This window comes from Ochotona princeps, chromosome 13 (assembly GCF_030435755.1).
Source record: "Ochotona princeps isolate mOchPri1 chromosome 13, mOchPri1.hap1, whole genome shotgun sequence".
In the NCBI taxonomy this organism is placed as follows: Eukaryota; Metazoa; Chordata; class Mammalia; order Lagomorpha; family Ochotonidae; genus Ochotona; species Ochotona princeps.
Window position 1 is genome coordinate 61226340 of NC_080844.1, and position 26720 is coordinate 61253059.

General features: G+C 45.9%; 1 protein-coding gene across 2 annotated transcripts in view; it reads left to right on the forward strand.

Annotated features, from left to right (window-relative positions):
- Window positions 1-26720, forward strand: part of PLPP4 (phospholipid phosphatase 4) — a 543342-nt gene that overhangs the window by 120144 nt on the left and 396478 nt on the right. The gene's annotated exons all lie outside the window — the stretch shown is intronic.

Below are 26720 nucleotides of genomic sequence, written 5' to 3' on the forward strand. Positions count from 1 at the left end.
TCAGCTTCTCTGGAGGTGGAGTTAGCATTTAGAAGTCTTGGTGTCCGGTGGGTGTTTGACTGTTGCTGTTTTAGGTGCCTGGGGGTTGAAAATGGAGGCTCCTTAAGGTCTCCTTGGAAGCTCTGCATTACTAATTGGGCTGTTGGGGTGTGCTTGGTTGTCAGGAGGCCAGTTCTGTTCTCCGTTGTCTCTTTCCGATTCCTGCTGGCAGTAACTGATGGCATGTACCCCTTGAAAAGACAAAACTCATGTCAGAGCCTAAGAGTCTCAGATCCTAATAAGAAAGGTTTATGGGTCAAAACTGTGTCATTTTAAAGGGAAATAAATGCAACTTAAAATTTCTCAATTCTGAAGGAATTTTTTTTTTCATGGTGTATCTGAAAAGTAGAGGACTTCATTTTAGTTTCAAATATAGCTGGATCAAGGCACTCACACGATGCTGCCAACGTTCTCTCCGACTCTTCTTGCTTTCTCCTCCCTCCGCTATGGCTTCTTGATGTTGGCTTCACACAGTCCCTGCATGTGAAACCCCCTGCAACTCCGGGCTAACGCACACTTTCCAGCTTGCCATCTTCAAGGGACAAGGATTCTTCCTTTGTGTCCCTCTTTATTCCTTCTCTAAAGAGCCCTCACTGGCCCTTGTTGAGATCACGTGCTATTTCATGAGCTGAGCACCCATCTTGGGAGCCAAACTTCTTACAGTGGGGGCAGCACCACCTTTGCTTCCTGACCTGAGTGACTGTGCTCATGGGGCTGGGGTAGAGGCAGGGGTGTGCTCAGAAAGAGCAGAAGGGAGTGGGAGGCCCTGAATTGCACCACCTGCTGGTGTCTGTGGTGCACCTACCCACAGGTGGTTGGTTTCAAGCTGAGCACAGAGCGTTGCTGAAGTGGTGGAGAGGTACTCAGTAACCCTCTGCTGCATGGTGTGTTTTCCCTTCAGATGTGGCAGTGCAGACAACAACAGGAGCACAGATGATTGGAAAGGGCGTTAAAACAATTAGGTGATGAGTTTTAAGACATCATTACCTCTGTTCTTCATTTTGTTCTAACTTTAGGCAGTGCTGTTTTAAATAATGTCTGTTTAACAGCCAGCTCATAAACTTCCTGAAAAATGAAATTTCCTTTCCAGAGCTGGTGCAACTGGTAGCCAGAGTGGCTAGTTAGAATCCTGGATGGGCAGAGAGAGTAGCAAGTCCACCCTTTGTATGGGCAAGTCTCAGATTTGCTCCTAAGTATTGCTTCAGGTGGCTCATCAAGGTTGGTACGTGTTCACTGCTCAACATGAGGTCATGACAGACACCCTGGCCTGCAACTGCTTGCTTTGGAATGGGTCATTGTCAAGTAGAGATCAGATGTGGGAAAGGAGCATGAAGATAAAGTTCGGTGCAAATTTCTCAGTAGAGAGAGGCAGCATCATTTGTATTACTTGCCTTCAGGCCTCAGTGACTTTCACAGAGTTGGAATGTAGAACTAACATGACCTCTTGCAGTGTGTACCTCTTGAGAATAAGTTGCTTGTCTACAAGTGTTTTAATTCAGGAGAATTCATGTGGGAAGGAAGAAGTATTGAACATGTACCTATTAATTGTTTCTTTTTAAAAAAATTTTTTTTAAAAGATTTATTTATCTGAAAGTTTGGGAGAATTGGAGTTTACCTGCTGGTTGTGTCAGTAAAAGGCTGTGATATGCCCTGGGTAGGCTGAAAATCAGGAGCCAGGGACTCCATTCAGTTCTTCCATGTGGGTGGCAAGGGTTCAAGCATTGGGTCATCTTCTGTTGTCTTCCCAGACAATTAACAGGGAGCAGCTGGAACTTGAAACAGAGTTGTGGGATGCTGGCATGGCAGGCAATGGCTTAGCCCTCTGCATCACAGTGCCAGCTCCTACAGTTCCTTTCCTCATTATTTGCCAAATCTTGCTTATTTTGAACTTACTGGGAAGGATTGAGAGTTACAGCATGTTTTGTCTCACCCCACATCTTCTTTCCTCTTGGTGCGAGCTGAGGCTGGAGGCAGGGAGGCCCGCGAGGAGGATGCGGCATGGGGCTAGTGAAACAGGGCTGAGGATTAAATTTGAGCCTGGTGGTGTTGGAAAGAGGTGCCCCATGTCAGGCTTGAGCCAGAGCGACTACCCAGGGCCCTGACCATGCTCTATAAGAGACCAGTGACCTGCACACTTAAAATATGTAAGCCACAGGGAAAGAATGCATTTTGCATCCCAGTAAATGCCGTGATTTCTGTGGAAAAACATTCTGACCTGAAGAAATTACCAAAGTCATAGGAAGGATAGAGTTTCATTTGTGCATTGTTTAATGATGGGGATGCAAAAAAAGAGAAGCTTAATGGTACTAGGGGTATTTTCAGTAGGTAAAGCTAGAGTTGTAGCTTAATGTATTAATGCATGCACAGCATGTGGTGTGTGTCGGTAAATTTGGGTGTTATGGGATGATTTATTGTCTACAGGATACCTAGGAAAGGTCACCACTTAGATGTGAATTCCATTTCAAAAGCTGCAATCAAAGGAAACTCCTAGGGTGGCTTGTCTGAAAAAGCATATTAATGTAACAAAGCCATGTTGCTTTCCTCTTGAATTGGCAGAAATCAGCAGACAGCTTCTGCTATGGAAATGGAGTTACCTTTTCATCTAGAGAGCAGAGTGGCCAGGTAGGGACTGACCTCTGGTGTAAAAGCAGAAAGGGCACCTGGAGTTTCTGCCAGAAGCAACAGGGCTCCAGCTAAATTCTGTTCACATGATCTTTACTAAAAGGAAGTTGAAGGACACAAGAATAATCCTTTAGTGCCTTTGAGAGAAGGTTGAAAGTCTTTCTAATGTCAATCAAAAGCACCACAGCGCGCCTCGCTGTGCAGCACCAACAAATCCCCTTTGGATGTGCCTTGGAAGTCGCTTTACAAAGCGAATCCTTCCTGTGACTATGGAAATGCACCAACAACACCTGACAGATCAGGACTGCATTCTTAGGAAGTGGCAGACGTAGTATCTTTCCTTAGGTCTTATTTGATTCTGACAACTTAATGAATTAGCATCAACATGCTATTTCCAGATTTGGTTTTGGCATTTTATTACATTCTACTTTTGGAATGACTTGGTTGGATCTTAGTGGACTTGGTGTTCCACTACAAACCATCATTGGCTGTCACTGGTAGGGTACCAGACAAGGTGTTAGACCTGTGCACACGTCTTCTCTGGGAGAGACTTGCCATGTTTCCCAAAAGAAGCCAAACGATCTCAAGGAGTCAGGGAAACTGTGACGTCAGAAAGCAATGGTTTTGAACCACCAGCCCAACCCTAGAATCGATGCATGGAATTTGTCTTAAATTCGTTACCCCATTGAATAATAATATCCAACACACACATTGTGTTTTAGTTTGCAAAGTGCTTTGCTGAACACTCTGAAACTTAAACGTGTGTTTCCATGATTCCTCCAGGAGGAGCTTCTTACTCCAGGCTCTGGGAGGGCAGTAGCCCTTGGCCTTCTCAGGCAACTTGCACCCCACACAGCACGGGCTGAGATCAGTAGCTTGGCTGGATGAATCGGGTACAGTCCATACAAAGAGAGGAAGATGCGGGGCTGGGAGGAGTAAAGGAGCCCCGAATTCTCACCAGGAACTCAGTTTTCTCTGTTGGAGTGAAAGGGGATGACGGGTATTAGCAGTTGTTCTCTGCCATGTGGGAACCCTGGTGTGGGAGCTGAGGACCAGCCACAGTGGATGTTGTGGGAGGAAATAACCATGCTTTGCAAAGAGACACAAGCCGTGAGACTCTCAACAAGTCTTAGGAAGTGTTTCCAAGTTGCTGCGTCCTTGCTGGGGAGCTTCCATCCCTGGTCTGTGGACTAGCACTCAGAACAAAAATAAGGAGAAAAGTGTGTGTGTGTGTGTGTGTGTGTGTGTGTGTGAGAGAGAGAGAGAGAGAGAGAGAGAGAGAGAGAGAGAAACCGTATGGGGCTGATCTCCGATGTTATTTTTTTCTTCCCCCTCCCTCCTCTGTGAGGAACTGGTCCATCACCCAGTGCATGAGGCACTAGTTGTTCATGGATTGCTCCCCACCCCTTTCCTGCCCTCTGTCTAGGAGCAAGGATGTGGTCATTAATTGAATCTCCTCCACTTCTGTCTACATGTAGGAAGGGTGGGTGGGTGGTAAATTTCTCCCATACCCTTATTATCATAGGTGCCACATCACCCCTCTTCTCCACTTTGACATATACTAAATTGTGTTTTGTTAGGGTTTGTTTTTCCCCAGAGGGATGGAGTTTTCCTGGAATTGGCCCCAAATTCACTCTTTATTTCTCTAACCTTGCCTCAGGTGCCCTTCCTATACAAGTGGTCAAATTCTAAGCAGAACTTATGCTTTACACAGTGCACATACATTGGCATGGCCTAAAGGAGTGCCCTTACTTAGGTCAGTGGAAAAGGGAAGATTTTTTAGTGCTGGACACTGGAATATGATTGGCTAAGACAACTTTCTGGGACAGGGAGTAGGTGTGGTCTCTGAAGGAAAGCTAAGAAATGATGGCTACTGATTGATTCATGGAGATGAATAAGGGAGGTGTAGACAGGGGCTAAGGAGAGAGGGAGCAGATTTGGTTCAAATACCACAGACTCAAAGTTCTTACCAACTTTCAGTAGATTTTCTTGAATAAACATCTCTTCATTTGCTTTGTGGCCTTAGAATGATTTTCAGAGACTTGCCACAGTTGTTTGGCTTTGACTATTTTTGTCATGGGTGTCATGGCCCCTGGCTGGGCTTGGGAAGAAGGCTTAGTCCAAGTTCTTGTCTTCCATTTACATAGATAGAAGTGAGCAGAAAAGCAGGCTGCACTGAAACAGAAAGGGAAACTGGTGGGATGAATCCTGGTGACCAAGAGGAAAACTTACAAGACCGGATGCAACAGTGACAAGAGGCTGAGCTTGGTTTGAGTAGGAAACAGAAGCATTGGTAGCAAAGAAGGGACTGGTGGAGAAAGAGACGCAAGGTGTCAGCATCCGGGGCATTTGTGTGTTTCACACATATCTCTGAAGAGCAAAGGCTGTGGTTGCACATTAGCTATTGCGAGAAAAGGGATAGTTCTTAATGTGATTTCTTCCTTTATTGTCAAACCTGACACGTTGTGCATCCTGTTGGTTCAGTGTGTACCTGCTGGCAGGAAATGGGGAGATGGACTCAGAGGTCTGATCTAAGATGGAGTTAATTCTGGACTTCCTCAGCACACACTCAGATGTGGGCTCATGGGATGTCATGAGAGAGAATTGCCACCATCCAGGCTGGGGTCAATGATAAGGAGTGGGGCCTGGAGCAGGTCCTGATTGCAAGTTCAGAGGAGTGAGGGTGTTCTCCAGGATGGTATCTTGGCATCTGGTACATGATGGGAGTGGGTGTGCTCTGTGTTCAGCCATGTGGAAGTGATACAGACGGTGGTGGGGTTTGGGTGGTGCATGCGATTGGGTGTTGGCAGTAATTATCTCCTAGCTGCTCATCAGCTACAGCTATTTGTGTCACCTGCCATGCTTGTTTCACTGGAGAGTAGCCTTGCTGGACGCTCCATGTTGCTGTTCCAGAAGAGGGCCTGCTCAGTAGCACTAGTCCTGCCAACTCTGTTCCAGAGGTTATGTTACTTGCCAAGGGTTATACCTTAAACAGCAAAGCTCACGTACAAAACCAGGTGGTCTTACTGCTGACTGCGCTGGGCCCAAACAAAGGTGGTCTTTGGCAGGAGGTGGCGCATCATATGTATTTCCAGGTGGAGAGTGAGTGAGTCTCAGGGACTGTAATAAGAACGCTGTTGTCAGGTGGACACTTACACCTGCTGAGGCTGATTCTCTGTAATCAAGCCCAGCGCAAATCCAGGGAAGCCGGTGGCTTGCTGGCAGATTGTGGAACTGGATTCTTCCAGAGCTAGTGCTGTGTCTCTCAGCTGGATAACAAGCACCTCCTCAAACCTTGGGAGCATCTCTGTAATTGAGATCTCAATGTCTGCAGTTGGGGACTGCCCCACTGTGGGCTCTCTCAGGCAGGCCCTAACTGACAGCCTCCTCCTGAGCTGCCTCGGGCTGGGAACTGCCTCCTAGGGCCTGTCTGGGCTTGTCTCTCTCTGCCCTCCCTGCCTCCAGACTCATGCCTCCAAAGGAGGCAGCTTGCAGACCCCATCATCTGCTCTGCTCTGCTGCCTGCCTCTCCACTGCACCCTCCCAGAACCTTGGGACGCTGGTCCAGTGAGACTGTTAAGGGGAATTCGACACAAAACATGCCAACAACCTCCTTTCTTGTCTCACACAAAGGAAGAATTTTCATATGGACAATTCTAGTGTGCAGGGCAAGATTTATCTAAGAAACAGGGAAAGAGGGCTCTTCTGTCATAGCGCCGGGGAGCTCCAAGGAAGGAAAAGATCCAGGGAAATTTAAGAGAGAAATAGAGAGACCTAATGCTGTAGTGACAGGGCTCCAAGGAAGGAAAGCTCCCGAGGAAATGGTGGAAATGGTGTTTTTTATGCACCATCTCAGGGAGGGGGTCCAAATGAGTCACTCAAATGATGGGAAAAAAAACTCATTCAACAGTGTCTAGCACTTTGCTCAGGACAGAATGGATATCATACAGGTGTGTCAGGTGGCTTCCTCCCATCCTAATCAGCTGAAATCCCAGGCCCCATCTCTCTGACAGGCACTCAGAGGTGGGGGCTGCTTTGCATAACATCTTGCTTTTGTCAGGGCAACCACTCTAAGATGGTGGAAATGCAATGTTGACATTAATCCCGACTTAGCCTGGCCTGCTATCTGACAGGCAATGAAGCTACAGTGTTCAAAACCTTGCTCATTTTCTTTGCTGCTTGTATGACCGTGGCTAAGCCATTAACCTTTGGTGCTTTCGCTTTCTTATCTGTGAAATAAGCCCAATACCACTAGCTCAGAAGGTTGTTGTGAGAATGAAGTAAGTTATCTGTAAGGCATTTAGAACTCTACTTGACTCAGAGCAGGCTCCAGGAGTTGTCGCTATTAGTCACGTCTTTATTCAATGCCTCTAGACCTGGGGCTGGCAAACTTCCACCCATGGGTCAAATCCTGCCGTCACCTGCTCTTTTTCATTTTTGAGAGGATGGTGGGGGTAGGGAATTTGGGGAGAGTTCATCCGCTTATTCTGGGCCAGGCCAAAGCTAGGAACTGGGAACTCGAGCCAGATCTCCCACATGGGCTGCAGGAACCCAGTTACTTGAGCCATTGTTGCTGTGGTGTCTGCATAGCAAAATTTGGAGTTGGGAGCCAGAGTCAGGACTTGAACCAGCACTGTGATGTGGGATGTGAATTTTTCTCTAATTTATTTATCGTAAAGGTAGAGTTACAGTTGGGGATTGGGGAAACAGAGAGAGAAATCTTCCATCTGCTGGTTCACTCTCCAAATGGATACAACTGGGCTGAGCTGAAGCTGGGAGTTCAGGAGCTTCTTCCGGGTGGCAGGGGCCCAGGTATTCAGGCCATGGACCACTGCTTTCTCAGGCACAATAGCGGAGAGCTGGAAGGGAGGTGGAATAGCTGGACCTTGAACCCATATAAGATGCTGGTGTCATATGTAATGTTACAGTGCAGCCCCCTGGGGATGTGACTGCTTTAATTCCCAGGCCAAATGTCCACCTCATACCCTCTCTCCCCACCCTGTGGCATGTTTTAAAAACAGTAGTGTGAGCGTGCAATCCCAGCTGTTCATACCCGTGTTGTGTGTGGCACATTTCTGGTACCATGGCGGACTAGAGAAGTCATGACTGAATGGGTTGCAAAGCCTAAATGACTGCAGAGTTAATCTGCAAGCCACCCCAGAGGACGGGGCCACAGCTGTTTGTCCATGACTGTGTTGTCCTATCTGTCTCCTGCCTGGTGCACAACACAGGAAGCCAAGATGGGAGAAATTGGGTTCTGTGTTAGGCTAGTGTTCCCTGTCTGGGAGGAAAAGATGTGCAGCACTTGCTGTGTGGGGCCAGCAGCTCTCATCATCATCCTCATCTTCTTTCTCCTGGCCTCATTAATGCTTTCCTGTGAGGGCATCTTGGGCTTTCACATAAAGTGCCATTCAGACTGCTTTGTCACCGGAGTTAATGAGCTCAGTGTCCTTTGGCCGCTCATCTCCGGGGTTAGTACCTGATTCGGACCATCTGGGATGACTTGGACATTGAGCATCAAGCTGCCAAGTCATCTTGTCATAGGAGCCACGAACACATGACGGCCCTTTAATGAAACTGATACCAGCTTTCAGTTGCCGCATAGGAAGCTTTAGCGTGCCCCCTGGAAGCTCAAAGACGGCATTAGCCTTTGACCTGTGTTGCTGGAAAGTTTTCATCAGTGACATCCATGCCTTGCCTGCAGCTGTTTGTCCCTGGCTGCTCTGTTGCCATCCATCTCAGCCTTCTCACTTTGTCAGTCTCTGACTCTTTAATTATTCCATGGGGGCCCTCCGAGAGTTTTTAATTATCAAGCCTATTACACTTGCTGGGAAACTGGGCTACCTTTTCAGGGGGTGAAAGGACAGAGCTGATTGCTAATTGAGCTGTTTGCCATCAGTATCAGCTGTGTCAGCAACGGCCTGGTCGGGAGGAGGGGCTCCGGGCTGGTAGTTCCCCCTCCATATCCCCTGTGGATGTCCTCAAGCCTGCCATTAGTTAATAATCTCCTGCTTGATGTGTGGTCGGCTTCAGGCCATTCTTCAGCTTCTGCATTTGTTTTGGTGATGAGAATGTTTCAGAATTCTGTGCCACTTCCTCAAACGATTTGGGCAGGGGAAGGCCCTTCTCACTGCGGACTGTCGCTGGGAGATGGGAGGGAGGGAGAAAGGGCGACCATCTGGGCTGTTTCCCAGGTCGGCCTGGTGGGTTTGTCCTGGCTGTGCTATCACAGGGGCTGGGGTTAGTTTTCAGCAGTAAGAACTGTGGCATCTGCCTGTGTGCCAACCTCATCAAACGTCAGCTTCAGGCTTGAGATGGATGTTGGCTCCTCCCCTCACCCACTGGTCAGTCTGGGGGAGCAGTGGGGTTTCCACCTGTGACATCCCAAGGCTGTCATGATCAGGCCTGTCACCTCCAGGAATGGAGTAAGGTACTGACCCTTCTTTCAGTAGCGGTGGGTGGGTGAGATGGCCATATCACAACCTTAACTTGAAAGTCCTCATTAACTGACCTTGGGCTGTCTGAACTTCTGTGGTTACAGGGCAGGCACCCACCCCCTGTAAGTTCGTGTGCAAGGGTGCTTCAAAAAGCACCACATGGGCCAAAGAAAGTAAAAGAAGTTAATTTTGATGCAAAAAACCCCTGAAATCCAGGGGCTGGTGATATGGCAAAACACCTTAAGTTCTCTCTAATTCTACCTTTCAAATAAACAAACCTTAAAATCCCTGAAATACACACACGTATATCTTACGAACTTTTTAAAATTTTTTATTAGGCAGGCAGAGAGGAGAGACAGAAATCTCTCATTCATTTGTTTGCTCCCCGGATAGCTGCAATGGCAAGAGAAGCCAGGAGCCAGGAGTTTCTTCTGTCTGTCCCACATGGATGCAGGGTCCCAAGGACATGGGCTCCACTCTGCTGCTTTCCCAGGCCGTAAACAGGAGAGCTGCTTCAGCAGTGGAGCCATCGGACGCGTTTCTCGCCCTCCAAGGTTGTACCACTCCACAAAGCTTGTCGTGGTGCTCTTGGGCCCCTGCTTCTTTGTCTACCTCTAGTTCCTTGCTCATGTCATTGATCATGGAGGCAGTCTGCCTCCTAATGAGGATGTGGCATGAGCCAGAGCACGCTGTTGACCACAGGGGAGCTGGGTTCCCGTCCAGGCTCTCCCCCACAAACCTGCTGTGTGACCACAGAAGGTGACCTCACGTCTCTGCTTTAGTCTCCACGGATGCACAGCCAGCCTCGGGCTGCAATAAGAAGGAATCGTTTATGTGTTTCACATTCAGGCTGTTCTGCTTTGTGCTTTTAGACTGAATCCATTGAGCAAGTTTGTCAAGTCTGTAGCAGAACCTTATTTCCAGCCACGGCACAGGTAAGCACCTTTACCTGTGCAACATCACGCGTGGGTAAAGGGCGAGGATTGGTCCCTAGAGCACAGTTGCTGTCTCTGAGATGTTAGACCGATTCTTGGCCAGAGCACATTTATAGCTGTGTCTGTGTGCATACGCACTTCCTTGTGGCAAATGGCATCATAGCTAGCTTTGAAGAAATAAATTAGTTTTTCGACCGATCTCTATATTCTGTGAATTTATAACATAATGACTCCGTATGAAGTTTTGGTAGAATTTGCCTATCAAAATATTTTCTGCTAGAATATGTTTTAGAGTATGTCTTAGATGACTTATGCAAATTTTTTCTAGTTTTTGGACTAAGTAAATTCAGTATCTCTTCTTAAAATTATTTCCCCCTGCAACTGTGCTATCTATTAGTTACCATCATTCATCTGTTCATTTAAATTTATTTAAAATCAAAGTTCTGTTGCATTCGCCCCATTTCCTCAAAGTGGGGGTGGCTAGTGCTTCCATATCAGACAGTGCATGCAATATATACTCCTGTCTTCACAGGAAGTTCTCCCAGGCAGTGCTGGAAAGTTCTGGTCTCACTTTCATAATCTGTTTGGTATGCAGTCTATAAGAAAATAATTTGAATCTCTTTATCTGGAGTTACATTCCTTTTCTCCCAATACTGTTTGTGTTTTTCTGTCTTTCCTCTTTCTCTTCCTTCCAGTTAAGATTAGAAATGGCAGAAATTCTTGGGGCCAATGTGCTGGTGCGGCAAGCTAATCTGCTGCCGTTTGGTGCTGGCATCCCAAATGTGCACTCGGTCATGTCCTGGCTGCTCCACTGCTGATCCAGCTATGTCCTGTGAAAGCAGCAAGCAGTGTGTGGCCACTGGGGAGTGAACCAGCAGATGGAGGAGTTTCTCTGTCTCTTCTTCTCTCTGTAAAATCTGCCTTTCAAATAAAAGAACTTCTTTTTTTCTATTTTTTTTTTAAGATTTATTCATTTTATTACAGCCAGATATACACAGAGGAGGAGAGACAGAGAGGAAGATCTTCCATCCGATGATTCACTCCCCAAGTGAGCTACAACGGGCCGATGCACGCCGATCTGAAGCTGGGAACCAGGAACCTCTTCCAGGTCTCCCACACGGGTGCAGTGTCCCAATGCATTGGGCCGTCCTCAACTGCTTTCCCAGGCCATAAGCAGGGAGCTGGATGGGAAGTGGAGCTGCCGGGATTAGAACCGGCGCCCATATGGGATCCCGGGGCTTTCAAGGGGAGGACTTTAGCTGCTAGGCCACGCCGGGGCCAGAACTTTTTTTTTTCTTAACAAAAAAAAAAGTATTTTATTGTTCTCAAAGAATGTGTTTTGATTTCCTTAAACCTACCGTGTAAAGGATTTATATAGTTTTATTATCTTCTCTGTAGTTTCTGGAGTTGATTTGTGTGTATTCTTTCAACATTTTTAAATTTGAGAGGAAAAGAGAGTGAGCATGATTGAGTGAGCTCGCCTCCCCCTGTCTGGTTCACTTGTGACATGCACCACAGCCAGGGAACTTGACCTTGACCTGCCTTGTGGCAGGGAGGGCAGGACTCCAGCTTGCGTCAGCAGGAAGCCAGAGTCGGGAGCTAGAGCCTGCATTAAACCCAGGCGCTGCCATGTAGCGGGGGCATCCTACCCGGTGCCTTCATCAGGCCAAATGCCTACCCTAGCCTGGGTCCTTTAGTCTCGGTGTTTCCTGGTTTCTCTAAATTACTTGCTTTTTCAGGTAGAATCTTTCCGTAAAGTATTTGGCTTCATTCCCTATTCTTTATATGGTGGATTTTCATTTTTATTCATTTAGGAATAGCTTATGATTTCAGTTTTGGCAGTCTCTCTAACCAAGAGTTGTTTCAAAGGCTATAAAAGTTCCAATGACTCTTTTTCTTTTTTTTCCCGTTTCTGGTAACTAGTAATGAATTGTATTGCTTTCCTGTCCTAGTCACAAGCAGCGCTCACAGAGACTGGCACCTGCCCAGCGAGCAGGGAGTAACTGTGTGGTGCCAACGGGTAGCGATCACCAGGGTTGCCTCCTAAGCTGCCAACCACAGCCAGGCACAGGGTGGACTTGGTTGGTGGTTGTGAAAGAATGCTTGCCCTGGTTGTTGGGGAGAGCTCTGTGGAGATCCTGCCAAGATGATGCTCAGTTGTGCATGCCCTCAGATTGCCTTTCATTTTGCCCCTTCAGGAGGTTGTGGTCAAGGAGAAAGTGGACTTCACGACTGTTGCAGTGTATGCTCTGCAGATGTGTGTGTGGGCTGACTGAAAGGGAGTGTGATTACTAGCTGGATGTTACTCAAATTCCGTTTTTTTCCTACTGTTTTAAACATATTCAGAGATGAATGCCAAATTTCTAGCCTTGACCGTGGATTTGTCTATTTCTCCTTTCCTTCTGTCAATTTGCCGAGTGTGTTTTAAAGGTCAGTGATTAAGGGCGTCACATTCAGAATTAGGTCTTGATAAATTGGTCACCTTTTTGTTATGGAAGGGTTCTCATTTTCTGTGCAATAGTGCTTGTCTGTTCTGCTGATTTGTATGCGTCGTGTTTCTATGACCTGTCTCTTTCCATCTTATTTTCAACTTGTCTGCTCTAAAAAAAAATTGAAATTGCAATTTCATCTTGAACAGCATGAAGCTGGGTTTTGCTTTTATACATCCAGTTTGATCATCGCTGTCTTTAAATTGTAATGTCTGGGTTGGTTTTAGAGACAGATACAGCAAAATCTCCACGGATGGTTAACTCATTGTTTTCTTGCTTATTTTATTTCTTTAAAAAATTTTTTATTTTTATTGGGAAGTCAGATATACAGAAAGGAAGATCTTCATTCCTCTGGTCCACTCCCATAGGATCCTGTCCCAGCTGCCCCACTTCCCATCCAGCTCCCTGCTTGTGGCCTGGGAAAGCAGTCGAGGATGGCCCAAAGCCTTGGGACCCTGCATCTGTGTGGGAGACCCAGAAGAAGCTCCTGGCTGCTGGCTTGCAATTTGGCTCAGCTCTAGGCGTGGCAACCACTTGCAGAGTGAATCAGCACATGAAAGATCTTTCTCTCTGTTTATTTCTCTATAAATCTGATTTCCCAATAAAAATTAATCTTTTAAAAAGAGAGAAGGCAAATAATATGCCTTCTTGAGAAGAGAGAGAGACGGCATAGCTATGGCTCACAGGAGGCAGGAAAGAGTGAGTGTTCCCTAAAGTCTTAGGGGAACCCCTCCAGGGACCCCATCAGAAGTCCGTGTGTGTGTGTGTGTCCTCTCTGTAACTCTGCCTTTAAAATAAAAATAAATCTTTTTTTAAAAGTCCATGAAAAATGGAATGTAAAAATTATTTTTGCGTGGGAAAAAAGCACGTAGTGTTCCTAATTCATATTTATACATATTTTTTGTGATTTTTTGGATGGGATAATAGCCAGGAGTTTGAGATCAATATGAAAGTAACACAGATGCTGACAGATGAAGTGGTGAGGAGACTTGGTCCAAGGAAGGAGGAGCCACCAAAGCCAAAGCCAAAGCCACCAGCAACACCCAGTTCCTACCCCCACACAAATGCTTCCTGACCTTGGTCATCACTGGGCCCGGCCTGCCCACCTGCTGCATACCCAGGTATGCCAAAGTGCAGCACTCCAGACCACAGTGAACAAACCACATCAAATTACACAGAGGGTACAAACGGCCCTGCATGGGAGAGGCCTGTTGAACACACAGCCGGGCCCCTAGAGGCAGGGATTCTAGCCAGGCCCCATGCGCCCCAACTGGAAACAGTGACACCTCAGGAAAACCACCAGGAGGGCCTCACTAAACAAGGCAGCCAAGTCTTAACAGCCTCAGGGATGTGTGCAGCGTCCATCTTACGGCAACTGACCACCAGAGACTCCACAGCCCTGGCAGAAAGGAAATAGCCTTTCTTTGCCCTCTAGGGCATCAGCCTGCATCCCTCCATAATGGCTGGGCCTGGATGGGTCGTTACAGAGCAGTAGCATGAGCTGTTTTAGCACTGGTGGGGCAAGCAAATGGGGATACAGATGCAAATACACAGCTGATAGCTTCTAGACTCTTACAGTCCCAGGGACTTCCTGAGTTGGTACAGCCAAAATGTCTGTCTCCTCTCCTCGGCATTCTTTTCACCAGGCTTTACTGTTCCCGTGAAACCTGGCTTCATGCCATGTAACCACTGTGTCCTGCGTGCAAGCCTGGCGTTTTTCCACCTGTAGGCATTTTCCATTTCAAACATGTTTATAAAATCTGACACAGGTGCTAAGGAAGAGGCAGGCAGAAACGAGATGCGAACAGCATGATCCTGAGTAAAGAGAGAAGACTTTAAAACCACAAAATCCAACTTTCTGCTATTCATATCTGCTCAGTTCTTAGAGATTGAAACAGTGATTACAAAAATACACTCACCTGCAAATGCTAACAAAAACAAGGCTACCAACTACCAATGTTAATGTTACCCAAAATACAATTCTGAGCAAAACCATCAAGTACAGAACAAGTTACAAAACATAAGGTATAACTTACCTTTAGGAATAATTATCAAGAATCTTTAAGACTCTGGTGAAAAGATTGCCAGTTTCATTATCCATATCTAGTCTCTTTTTCGATCTTGGAAACAAAACTTGAGGCATTGGCATTGTGGCATAGCAGGTAAAGCTGCCACCTGCGGCACCAGCATCCTAATACAGGTGTTTGACCAAGCCCAGCTACTTCTAGTTCAGCTCCCTGCTAATGCACCTGGGAAAGCAGTGGAGAATGACCCAAGGCCTTGGAACCCTACACCCACATGGGAGACTCCTGGCTTTGGCCTAGCAGGGTCCATTTGGAGAATGAAGCAGTGGATGAAAGCATTCCCCATCTCTTTTGCTTTCAAATAAATGTGTTTTTTAAAATACATTTTTAAAATAGAAAGTTTAGCTGAGGAGCATGTTCCCAGTAACTTGATGGTGTAATGGGTAGGTAAGCATTGGATGTATCCTTTTGCTTCACCCTTTGCCTTCTTGCTGTGAGGCAACTAGACACAGAGCGGAGCTATGGCAGCCCTCTGCCTTTCAGAAGGATGACAGCTGCAGCTGTAGGCTGGTGGGCAGGAAGCTACGGGGACTCCACAGAGCTCCCGAGCCACATGTACGAACCTGCTTCAGAACTGGTTGGTAGAAGCACAGAAACAAACGTGTGCCCCACACAGGCTCTGCTTTTCCAGTCTCTGTGACCTGGAGCCAGATACAGTTCCTAACTCATCAGACACGTGACTGCTCACCTTGGAAATGCAGAACACAAAATGTGTTAGGAAAAAAATAAACATCCTGGTGCATGCAAGGTAAGAACCTTAGTCCCTAGGCTACTGCACTGGCTACCTCCCCTGCCCGCCCCCCCGCTCTTTTTTTTTTTTTTAATAAAGATTTTATTATTATTGGAAAGCCGGATATACAGAGAGGAGGAGAGACAGAGAGGAAGATCTTCCATCCGATGTTTCACTCCCCAAGTGAGCCACAACAGGCCGGTGCGCGCCAATCTGAAGCCGGGAACCAGGAACCTCTTCCAGGTCTCCCACGCGGGTGCAGGGTCCCAAAGCCTTGGGCCGTCCTCGACTGCTTTCCCAGGCCACAAGCAGAGAGCTGGATGGGAAGTGGAGCTGCCGGGATTAGAACCGGCGCCCATATGGGATCCCGGGGCTTTCAAGGCGAGGACTTTAGCTGCTAGGCCACACCGCCGGGCCCTCCCCCCGCTCTTTTTTAACATTTTATTTTTGCAAGTCCGAATTACAGATAAGGAGAGACACATTTTCCATCTGCTAGCTCACGCCCCAAATGTCCACAATGGCTAGTACTGGACCGTACCAAAGCCAGGAGCATCATCTGGGTCTCCTATGTGGTGCAGCGACCCAAGCACTTGGGCCATCTGCTGCTGCTCCTCCCAGGCACATTACCAGGGAGTTGGATTGATTGTAGAGCAGCGCAGGTTGGACTGGCACCTGTAAAGATTGTTGGCATTGTGGTGGCAACTTTATGCAATGACTCAGGGGCTGGCATTGCAGCCCTAGGGATGTTGATTTGAAGTTGGTTTCAATGATATCTTAAATCCTGCCCGCTTCTCATTATCTAGTCTAATCCTCTTAGATAGTTGATAACTCTCAATATCAGTATTTTGCTGCTAATTCCTCTAGAGCTTCTCCCTTCTGACTGTACCCTGATTTACTGGAAAATCCTTCTGGCTAGATGGTTACTCTCCGTTTGCTGCTGAAGGGATTTCCAAGGCTCTGCAAAGGGAGAGAAAAATCTCCAGAGCATGGAAGGGGAGGAAACTGGAGACTTGGCCTCTTGTTTCTCATCAAAGTCCTGTTGCTGCACTTAGTTATTTATCACAGGGCCCTGCTGGTTGCCTGGAGTGAATTCAGCCTGCAATTAGAACCCAGGCAGAGTGAGCCATGGAGGGCTGCTGCTCTCAGTCCTAGAGTCCCATCTATAACTCTGGTCCTGGGTCCTTAGCCCTATGACATTGACCACCCCTTTGAAACTTGTAGTACTGGGCTCAAGTTGTACTCAACACCCTGTGTGACCTTGACCTCAGTTGTCTCATCCATAAGAGGGGAATGGGGTGTTTGTCTCAGAACTTTATACAGGGATTACTGGTGCTGTTAGCTCATGCCAGTGGCTTAGAGTGCTGCTTCAGTGGTAAACCCTGAATAAATGGGAATGGTGGATGGCTAAACATTGTTCTTAATCTTTTTGCTCGGGTTTTATCTTTCTTTTGACACATCTAAACTTTGCAACCATTGTATTTTCTCCCTTTATATTGTTTGTGATTAATAACCGTAAGTCATTTGGGCTTAAAAATGGAGCTTCTGTTGTCTCTCTTTGTCTTCACATCCAGTGAGCTTCCAAGCCAGGGCCTACTTGGTTTCCAGGGTCTCGCACACATGCCCTCCTTCGCCAACATATCTTAATCCCAGTTGAGTGCAGTGGACTTGCTCTGGTTACCTTTCTTATCATTGCTGACTTCTGAATTTGTTATGAATGGCTTCTGTCCTCTGTGCCAACTCTGAGGCTGAAAACTGATTTTGAGAAAGGTTTTAGGTTATCCTGAGATTCATCCAGGACCAGGATGTTCTAATCCAAGTCCTGGCAGGCTAAACATGATCCCTGGACTGAGGCGTTCATTTCTCGGGTGTGACATGGTGAGGTAGGGCTCCTGTTGCTGTGTTGAGGCCAACAGTGTCTCTAGGGGAGGAAAACAGGTCAGCAGAGGGGAGAGAAGAGAAGATCAGCAGATGGGAGAGAAGAAAATCAGGCTCTAGGCCAAGTCCTTTCATGTGCAGTTTTCTATATGTTAGTGCTGGTCTTTGTACTTGGAGATTGGAATTGCTAACACCAGTGGTAAGATTTTTAGGGAAGTTTCCTTAAGGCATTGATGACCCAAGAGAAGAAGACATCTCTAGCAGGCACTTGAACTTTTCCAGTAATGGATGTATCTGTCTCAACTATAACATTCAAGCAGAAAAGTAGTCAAAGCAGCCTGTTGAGTTATGACTTCAGCTTATTAAATAGATAAAGCAAGTCGACTCAGCTGCAAACCCATCCATCACTCTTGAGACGCAGGTTGGCTGCCAGAGCTGCTAGATGGGTTTCCCTGCAATGGAGCCAGGGGCTCTGGGACTCTGGCTGCAGCCTTGCCCTGTGGCATTTCCATCCGTCAGCTGTGCAGGATAAGCAAGTCATTTCTTGACAGCAATTCATTGATTTCTTTACTTGCTCATATGCTGCTGAGCTGGACGCTGGAGAGAGATGAGTAATGCAAGTCTCCTGCCCTACAGGAGCTCACAGTTAGTGAGGGAGCTGGACGTGGAAGCAAGTCCCTGGAGCACAGTGCAAGAATTGTTAACTATGGGTACCAAGAGTCAGTGGGGCAGACAAGGGAGGTGTATGGTAGAGGACTTCCCAGGGCAGGTGGTGCTTATAGAGGGGACATTAAGTAAGTGATTGCCTGAGGATTTGATGAAACGATGGTCCTTGAGCAGAAAGCTCTGTAAATTTATAGAATAACATTGAAAGAGTTTATAAGTTATGTCTATTCTACAAATGGAAAGAATGACCTTGAAGGGAAAATTACTTATCCAAGGTCATGGTTCCAAAGTCCTACTAAGGCCCTTCTCTCTATTTTCTATGCCTAGAAAGGAGGAGGGGGAGGGGGAGGAGGAGAAGATAAGTCCATTTATATTCCAACTGCTCTACTACCTTATCTAAGTTGTGTGTAAGTGTAAAGAAGAGTCAAATTTATCAAATTCAGTAAGTCAACATCATGGAGAAAAAGTAAAAGATAAACATGTAAGCATGGTCTTGAGTTCAGTATCAGTTTCCATTGGCACTACAGCACATTATGCAGATTTGGTGGCTTGAAACAACAGAAAGTAGGTCTAGCAAAATGGCTCAACAGCTACATACTCAGCTTGCAAACACTAAGATTCCATATGGGCTCCTGTTGGTGTCCCGGTTGCACCACTTCCCATCCAGATCCCTGCTTGTGGCCTTGGAAAGCAGTAGAAGATCGCTCAAAGCCTTGGGACAATGCACCCATGTGGGAGACTTGGAAGAATCTCCTGGCTCCTGGCTTTGGATTGGCTCATTTCCAGCTGTTGTGGCCATTTGGGGAGTGAATCAGAAGAAGAAATATTGTTCTCTGTCTTTCCTTCTCTCCATCAATCTAATCTGCCTTTCCAGTATAAGAAAACTATTTTTCCTATGGATTTGGCTGCCAGACATCAGTATCACTGGGCTTAAGTGCAGGTGTTGCTTGCCTCCCAAGGCTCTGGGAAAGAAGCGTGCCAGCTTCAAGTTGTGCCAGTGATCCTTGGTTTGTGGCCGTAGGATTAACCACCTCTGTCTGCACCTTTCACTCCTGTACATTGAATCCACCTTGACCTCTTCATTAGGACACTAAACAGTTGCATTACAACGTATGCAGATAATCCAGAGTAATATCTTCATATCAAAATCATTAATTTAAACATTTGCAGATTCTTTTTTTCAAATGAGATTACACAGGTTCCTGGGACTAGGTCCCAGACATTTTTTAAGAGAGAAGAGAGAGAGAGAGAGAGAGAGAGAGAGAGAGAGAGAGAGAGAGATCTCCCATCCACTGGTTCACTCCTAAAAGAATCACAACAGCCAGAGCTGGGCCAGTCCAAAGCTGGGAGCGGGAAGCCTTTTCTGGGTCTCTCACAAGGGTGCAGATGCCCAAGGACTTGAGCTGTTCTCCTTGAACCACTAGTATGGAGTTAGCTTGGAAGTTGGGCTGCTGGAACATGAACTAGTGCCCACATGGGATGCCAACACCACCGGCAGAGAGGATTAGTGTGCAACACCTCCAACCAGCCCCACGGTCAAGCCATTCTGTTATTGAATGACTAGAGGTTGCATCTATGGAAGAGAGTATCACAATGGAAATAACGGTTTTGCTCTATTCCAACTTGAAGGATGTCTTCACTTCTGGGCTCCACATCTCCAAGGATGGAAGGATTTGGAGTCTGCCCAGAGGACAGCAAACAGGATCAGGAAGTGCCATTTTGGGAACAGGTGATAGGAATATGGAGACTCGGTGTGAAGAAGAGAGGTATGAAGGCAACAGAATGAGGCCTGTGACTTGAAGTAGGAAGACTGACAGAGACAGCTGTGAATGGGGTGGGAGGGTGGTCAGCACTGGACTCCATGCCCTTTCTGTCAAAGAGGACTCATGTGGTAAACCCTAAAGGAAGGCAGTTTGGAGGGAATGACCCTGAGGTCCGCCCTCCTCCCTGACCCCGAGCCTGCTTGTTAACCTTGGATTTGAAAAGATTTTTGTCTATTAGCACCTTGATCTGAATGGATGTAGACTTATGCTGGCAACACAGAGATGCCATAGGGTTTATACCATTCCCAGGAGAGCATGTGGCCATCACAGGTTTAGGAGAAAAATGACAGGAGTCAGCATGCTTCAAAAAGCCTATGTGGCCATTTAAACAGATGTAATCATCAAGGAAATCATTCAATGCAAAAGCATTAAGTATATTCAGAAGTGCTTCCAGACTAAAAATTGCCTATTGCTCAAGCTGATTATTTTCTAGTGGTACTGGAGGACTTTGAAAGGTTGCAAATAATTTCATATAGAAACCACATGTAGATAAACATCATTTGCTTAAAACTACACATAAACAACTCCACAGTCGCCCCTCTCTATAGGTGAACTCATGTATTCCAAAAACGGCAGATAGAAAATATTGGGAAAAAACATCATATCTATACTGATTCCTTTTCCCTTGGGATAATCCTTTAGCAATAGCATGTAAGAAGTACTTAGGAAACATCCACTATCAATTAGATACTGTAAACCATTTAGAGAGGATTTAACATCTCTGGGAGGATACGCCAAAGTCTGTCGGCAACGCCCACGTCACCGTGTACCCTGAGCTGAGCGGAGGGACTAGCACTGGGTCATTCTTGTAAAAGAGAATGCCATTTATTGAACTCCAGCCTGCCTTTTTATACTCTGCCTAGTTCCTCCCAGTATTTTTCCAATGCTCAAGCCACTCCTGAGATCCCCCAGGGGCATCTTGATAAATGGGAAGCAGGAACTTGTGGTTAAACCAGGGGCTAAATGTATCAGGCCAAGATTGCTCATCCTGTTACCCCTTGAGAGATAAGCTGTGGAGTTAACCCTTGGGAGACCGGGCCCTGCAAAAATTTTGTGCATACACAGTGCTGTTTTATAGCAGGGATTTGAACAACCTCAGGTTTAATATGCTAGGGATCCTGGAACCAATGGCTAGTAAGGATCATTGTATTCAAAAATCTAAGTGTGCAGCCACATGTAAGACAGTCATATATAACATGAGTTTCCATAGATTATACCAGGCAACGCATGTACTGAAACCCTCACTGCCATTTCTTCCTGTGTAGCATGATGCAGATTCCACATGCCTAGTAGTACATGGTATGTCAACCTGACCCTTCAAACGATAAATTGGAATAACTTGTATGTTGTCTTTCAGGACTTGTATGTGAAGGACATGAGAAAATGAGAGTTTTGGTAGTTGACTCAATTCTAAGAGCCTTTGTTTGATTAGAGGCCAATGTCCTACCACAGTCCCAGCTGTGTTGATGTGCCATTGCACAGATCCTAGCTGAGGAGAGACACATTAGTCTGGTTTTGTGGCAATGATCGAGGTTCCCAACAGGGGCCTTGTAGGAAAGGTCTGTTTTGGCTTGGTGTGTTGGAGGCCCACAGTGAGAGACCAGGTGATATAGTGCCGGAGTCCAGCTCCAGCCGAGTTCAGAGCTCGGGAAGGGTGCGTGGAGTTAGCAATAAAGAAAGACACAGACACTGACACTTGGTGCGTTCTCACAACAGCCCAAGAAAAGCTGTCCTTTTTATTTACTCAGACACCTCACAAGCTTCTGCACAAGCAACTAATTATTCTATTTTTACTTCAAGACTAAGGGGCATGTACAGACATTGGGTCACTCTGTCTGCACTTCAAGGCTAAGCAGGTGTCCCAAAAGATAATTCTGCAAAATACTGTATTCAAATTCTTCAAAGTAAGCCATTATTTATTCTTCAACAGTAGCCATGGAGCAACAGCCAGGACTCCAAGGCCAGGCACATATGATTATCTGCTAATTAGTACATTCCTACCACATTTCTATTTCTACAATTTTCCCATTATTTAATGGGAAAATAGGTTACAAGGGAAAAAATGTAAAATCTAAAAACAAAAGTTTCAAATGTTAAATCCCCCTATAACTATAGACTCTACAACCCCATAAACAATGAAACAATAATTAAAAGCATCCTTAATTCCTCTAGCTAAAAATTATAAAAGCGGCTAAAACAGTTACATTTTCTATGCTCAAAAAATTGCAAAGACAGGCTAGCCTTTGAGATAACAATAACTATATTTATTGCCGTAGCAGTTTCAGCTCTCACTCCCATCACTTCTATTACTTGGTAAAATTCTTATTAAGCCGTTTCCCAGAAGGCATGCTATATGTCTGGGCCCGATTTCAGGGCAATGGGTAGGTACACAATAAGGTGTCCAGAAATGGCATGGGTTTAATTGTACTCCTGTGTGCAGTTAAAGGCCCACTCACCAATACATTAACTCTCAAGCTCATGTCGGTTGCAAAAACCGCCTCACAGGGGCAAACAACAATGCCTCAATTGATTACCGAATTCTTAGTGGGGTGCTTGAGTTTCCATGCAACCAGGGGGTGACAGCGTCAAGATGGTCAGAGAGACTTCCGCCCGGCCTTGGCTAACAGCTGGGAGCTCCCCGGGCCTTGCCACACAGGGGAGCTGTTCTCTTCACACCTTCGTGCCATCCACACCCGCTGCACGGACCCCAGCAGGTTCTTAAGTCTTACATATATGGCATTGCCTTCAATTTCTTTTATGTCTCATTTCTTGAAAAAGTCTGAGACATGTGTGCCCATGGGAGTCCCTCGTTCTAGCACTCTCCCCACATCCCTGTGTGTCCATGGGAAGATGAAATGGAACCCCGGCTAGGTTCAGTTTTGCTGGATTTCAGAATTTTCCAAGTACTTAAAATAATTACTGCTGTGACGTGGAGCCATTAGGTCTTCCCAACAATCAGTCTGTTTTTCTTTACAGCCACGATTTGGTTATTTTTTTCCACATCGTTTTAGAATGATGGGCATTTAATTATTATGCCAGTTTCATCACTCAACAGAACCGAGGTGAAATAGTGCCTTAACCTGAACTCTCAACCTATTGGCAAATTTGCCTTATGGTATTATGAGCTGGGAAATGAAAAGCTAATTATCGACCAAATGGAGTTTGAGAACGAGTGCAAATATTTAATAACCTGCTTAATAACTAGGCCACTGAGGAGATTTTAGGTGTCAGGATAAAGTCACACTTTCCTTGATGCAATTAAAGTGGAATAATACTTTCAAGTTTGCTTTCTATTAAAAGTTTACAAGATTTAACAAGTGGCAATATTCTGTAATCTATAGCACAATATTGGCTAGATACTATTTGTAAATGAAATTTATATATAATCAGTGGTTAAAAATGGTAACTGATTCATGGGGAATCTGATGTGAGTATGGCTCAGTGAAAGCACTGACTGGGGGTAGAATAATCTTCTTAGAATGTCTTGCTTGGCAAAATCAGTTCAACTTCCTGGCTAGCCAACAGTTGAGGACATGATGTATACAAAGATGACTATTGAGAAACCTGGAGTCTAGACAATGAGGAGACAATACTGTCGCTTCAGGAGATTGTGTTCTGTTGGTGAGACAGGTGTGTAAACAACTGAAGGTTGAAGCTGTGATAATGGGATCCTGGAGATAGTGTGTCTTCTGCCCCCTGGCAAGCATCCTTGTCCAAGTAGAGGACTTCCCCAGCAGTGCATCTGAAGACAAGGCTGTGAGTACAGGTGGTATACTTAGAAGGTGACACAGGAGTCCTCAACAACACAGATGTGGTCAGTAAGGATGTGCTACTAAGCAGGTTAACTCTGAGACAGCTGGAGCTCAGTTCTTTTGGGTGATTCTGCAGCAGATGGAAGAATACATTGTTGGCACCTTGTCCCAACAGAACTTGGGATGGGTTACTTGCTGGCTTCATTCAGTCATTGGCTGAAGACATCAGTGGGGTGGGTACAATTCCTGGGATGTCTGACATATTCTGCAGGCAGCCAGACAAAGTCCTCAGGAGAGAGCTGGCAATAGGACACCAATAGGTTGGTATGCACAGGAAGGAGGGTAAGATGGGAGATAAGAAGGGCACCTTAGAGGTGCTAAGGTAGATCTGGCTACTACACAGTAGCCTAGGCTAATTGCCCCAAGCGTGTTGTTGACTGAGCAAGAGGTGACATAGGTGGGTTGAGAAAATGAATTTCTCTGGAAATGTGAACAAGTTTCCAGCGTGAGGTGATCCTGGACAATGGCTTGCCAGAACAGGGGTTAGAGTGGGTACCATCGGAAGACCAAAGTCTGGGATGAGTGGAAGGGGCAGAGAGGGGGCCTTGCTGAGTGTGATGAGCTGTGGAGAGGGGCAGGGAGTGGAGGAGAGGGGAGGAGCTCCTTCCCAGTCCGGTGAACTGGTGAAGCTGGTGTCGTTGGAACTCAAGTTGGTGGTTTGAGTTTCCTGTGTGGCCCAGCTGTTATGTACTTGCTGTCCCTACTGGTGAGACTGCCAACTGTCTATTCTGTGCACATCCTTCCTTCATAAACTAGTTTGGGAAGGATTTAATTTCTTGAAATCAGTCATTTAAAAAAATGGACTGATTTCAAGGAATTAAATTTTTAAAATTGGGTCCTTTAAGTAGGACCAAAGTCCTGTGGGCTTGTGACACAAACAGTAGACTAAGAAGTGAAACTTGAACTGGGTCTTGGAGTGTGAATGGGAAAGTCAGCTTTCCTATGGGCTTTTTGCAGAGAGAGAAAGGTTGTGGGAAACTCCACTACAGGAATCAGGAGACAAGGTGTGGGGCACCACTGTGATGTGGGGACAGATGAATGGGGAGAAGGTGAGGGAGATATGCCGTTGACCATAGACATGAGGGTTTGGTTTTTCACAGCAGATGGAAACAGAGCTACTAATTCGATTTTTCTTAGATGTATTGATTTTTGGTCATCAACTGATCATTCTTGCTGGTTACACACATTATCAAGGGAATAGCTAAAACAGCAGTCTGAAGAAGGATCTCATTTCCATCTCAGTGGAAATGCTAAACACAAATAAAGGAGGTGTTCAAAATTTTGTTAGGTTTGGAATGTTGGGATATATGTCCATTGGCACTTGATCTTCACACTCCTATGATTTGGGGATTTTGTGGCTTTCTGTCATCAGGATTTCATCTACCATTTTTGAAAGAGAAGAGTGGAACTGAAGGAATACTTCGGGGGCATTGGGGAGTCTCATCCCACTGTGAATCAGCTCTTTCCAGGTGTTAATGGAGCTTTCCTACGGGCTTTTGAAAACAATTGCTTCAGTATTCTCATAAATCATCATCTGGCATCCAATAGTCTGGAAAAAAGAATCCCTACTTTCTACAGATCAGGGACTAGTTGGTTGTCAGGAGGTTGAAATCCAAGGACTTTGGGTTCAAATGATGTGGGGCAGAGACCCCTGGTTTTCCCACTACTGAGCCCCCTGAATTCAGACATGATATTCATTCTCTGTGTGCCCTACTTGTTTTTGACATGCAGCAAAGCTGTAGGCTGGATTTCTGGTGTATTTTCTAGCTTTCAGGTATGGTGGTTCTGTAATCATATCATTTTACTTAACCATAGAAACCCACATCGGGTTTGGGAGTGCTGCAGAGATGCAAGGTGTGGGCTGTTTTATACACATGCCAAGCCAAGAGAACAAAAGGGCAACATGGAAAGACAGAGCCCTTGCATTGTCCTGAGAATTAATGGTGCAGCAAAATTACAAATGTCTGGCTCTGTCTATCTAGAAACAAATATATTCACTGGCCAAGCTGCTAATGGCTCTGAAACACATTTTCAAAATTGTGGACATGAGAAGCACGTTAGCCCTGAGGATATTATGAAATGGTGATGCAGGAATTATTTCTGTTATGAAATCTGTCAGGAGATTCCATTTTTCAGACAATGTGGTTTTAAGATTCTCATCAAATTGCTCAGATTTTAAATGTTGCAAAGAACATAGTCTGTTGTGATGTTGTCTCTTCCCTACTCTTTGGCCATAGCATGGCCCCTGAATGACTAACTTCCCTGGAGGAAAGTCTCAGATACAGTGACCTTACATCTAGCTTGAACGTTGCAAAGATGACATGAAATGGTTAAAGGTAAAAGCATTGGTTGTGCATCAAAAAGTATTAGAAAGCTGGCGAATTCTTTGTTGCTGAGGTAATGTAGAATTTAAAATCTCCTTTCTTGCCAAAGGCCAAGGAAATGAAACTCTTAAGAGAGAGAGAGAGAATGAAGTTGATTTTGATGATACATGTGCATTTTGCAAAGTTCCCAGTAGCAGTGTCAGTAGTCATTGAGTTCCTTGTGGTTGCTGATTGAAATGGGAATGTGAAATCCAGAGAAATTTCAGCCCAGGATAACTGTGCGCTTAACTCTGAGCAGCTGAAATAAGAAAGTCAGGGTGGCCCTGATACTGCCGTGAAAAGCCTAGCTAGACAGAAGGAGGAACTGGAGATAGACCTGAATGAGGATGCAGATAATGGCCATTCGTTCAGCTAATTTGATGGTTTCAACCTCAGACACACTGGCTTTGAATTTCCTCTGGATTTTCTTTTTTTAAAGATTTATCTATTTGCTTTGAAAGTGAGAGGGAGAGACATAGAGAGATCTTCCATCCACTTGTCCACTTCCCTGATGGCTCTGATGGCTGTGATTGTTAGTGCTGGGCCAGGTTGAAGCCAGGAACTTCATTTGAGTCTCCCATGTGGCGGGGGCCCAGACCCATGAACCATCTCCCGCTGCTTTTCTCAGGCCATTGGCAGAGAGCTAGATTGGAAATGGAGCAATTGGGACATGAACCCGTGCACAAATCCAATTATGGCATCACAGATGGTGGCTTTACCTGCTGTAGTGCTCGTCTTGTTCCTCTGCAAGATGACCAGGAGCTATATGATAGCCACTGACCTTTGGGAAGGCATGTCCAGCGGCAGAAGGGGCCAAAGCTTTTCGAGTTTGCTCAGGGCCAAAG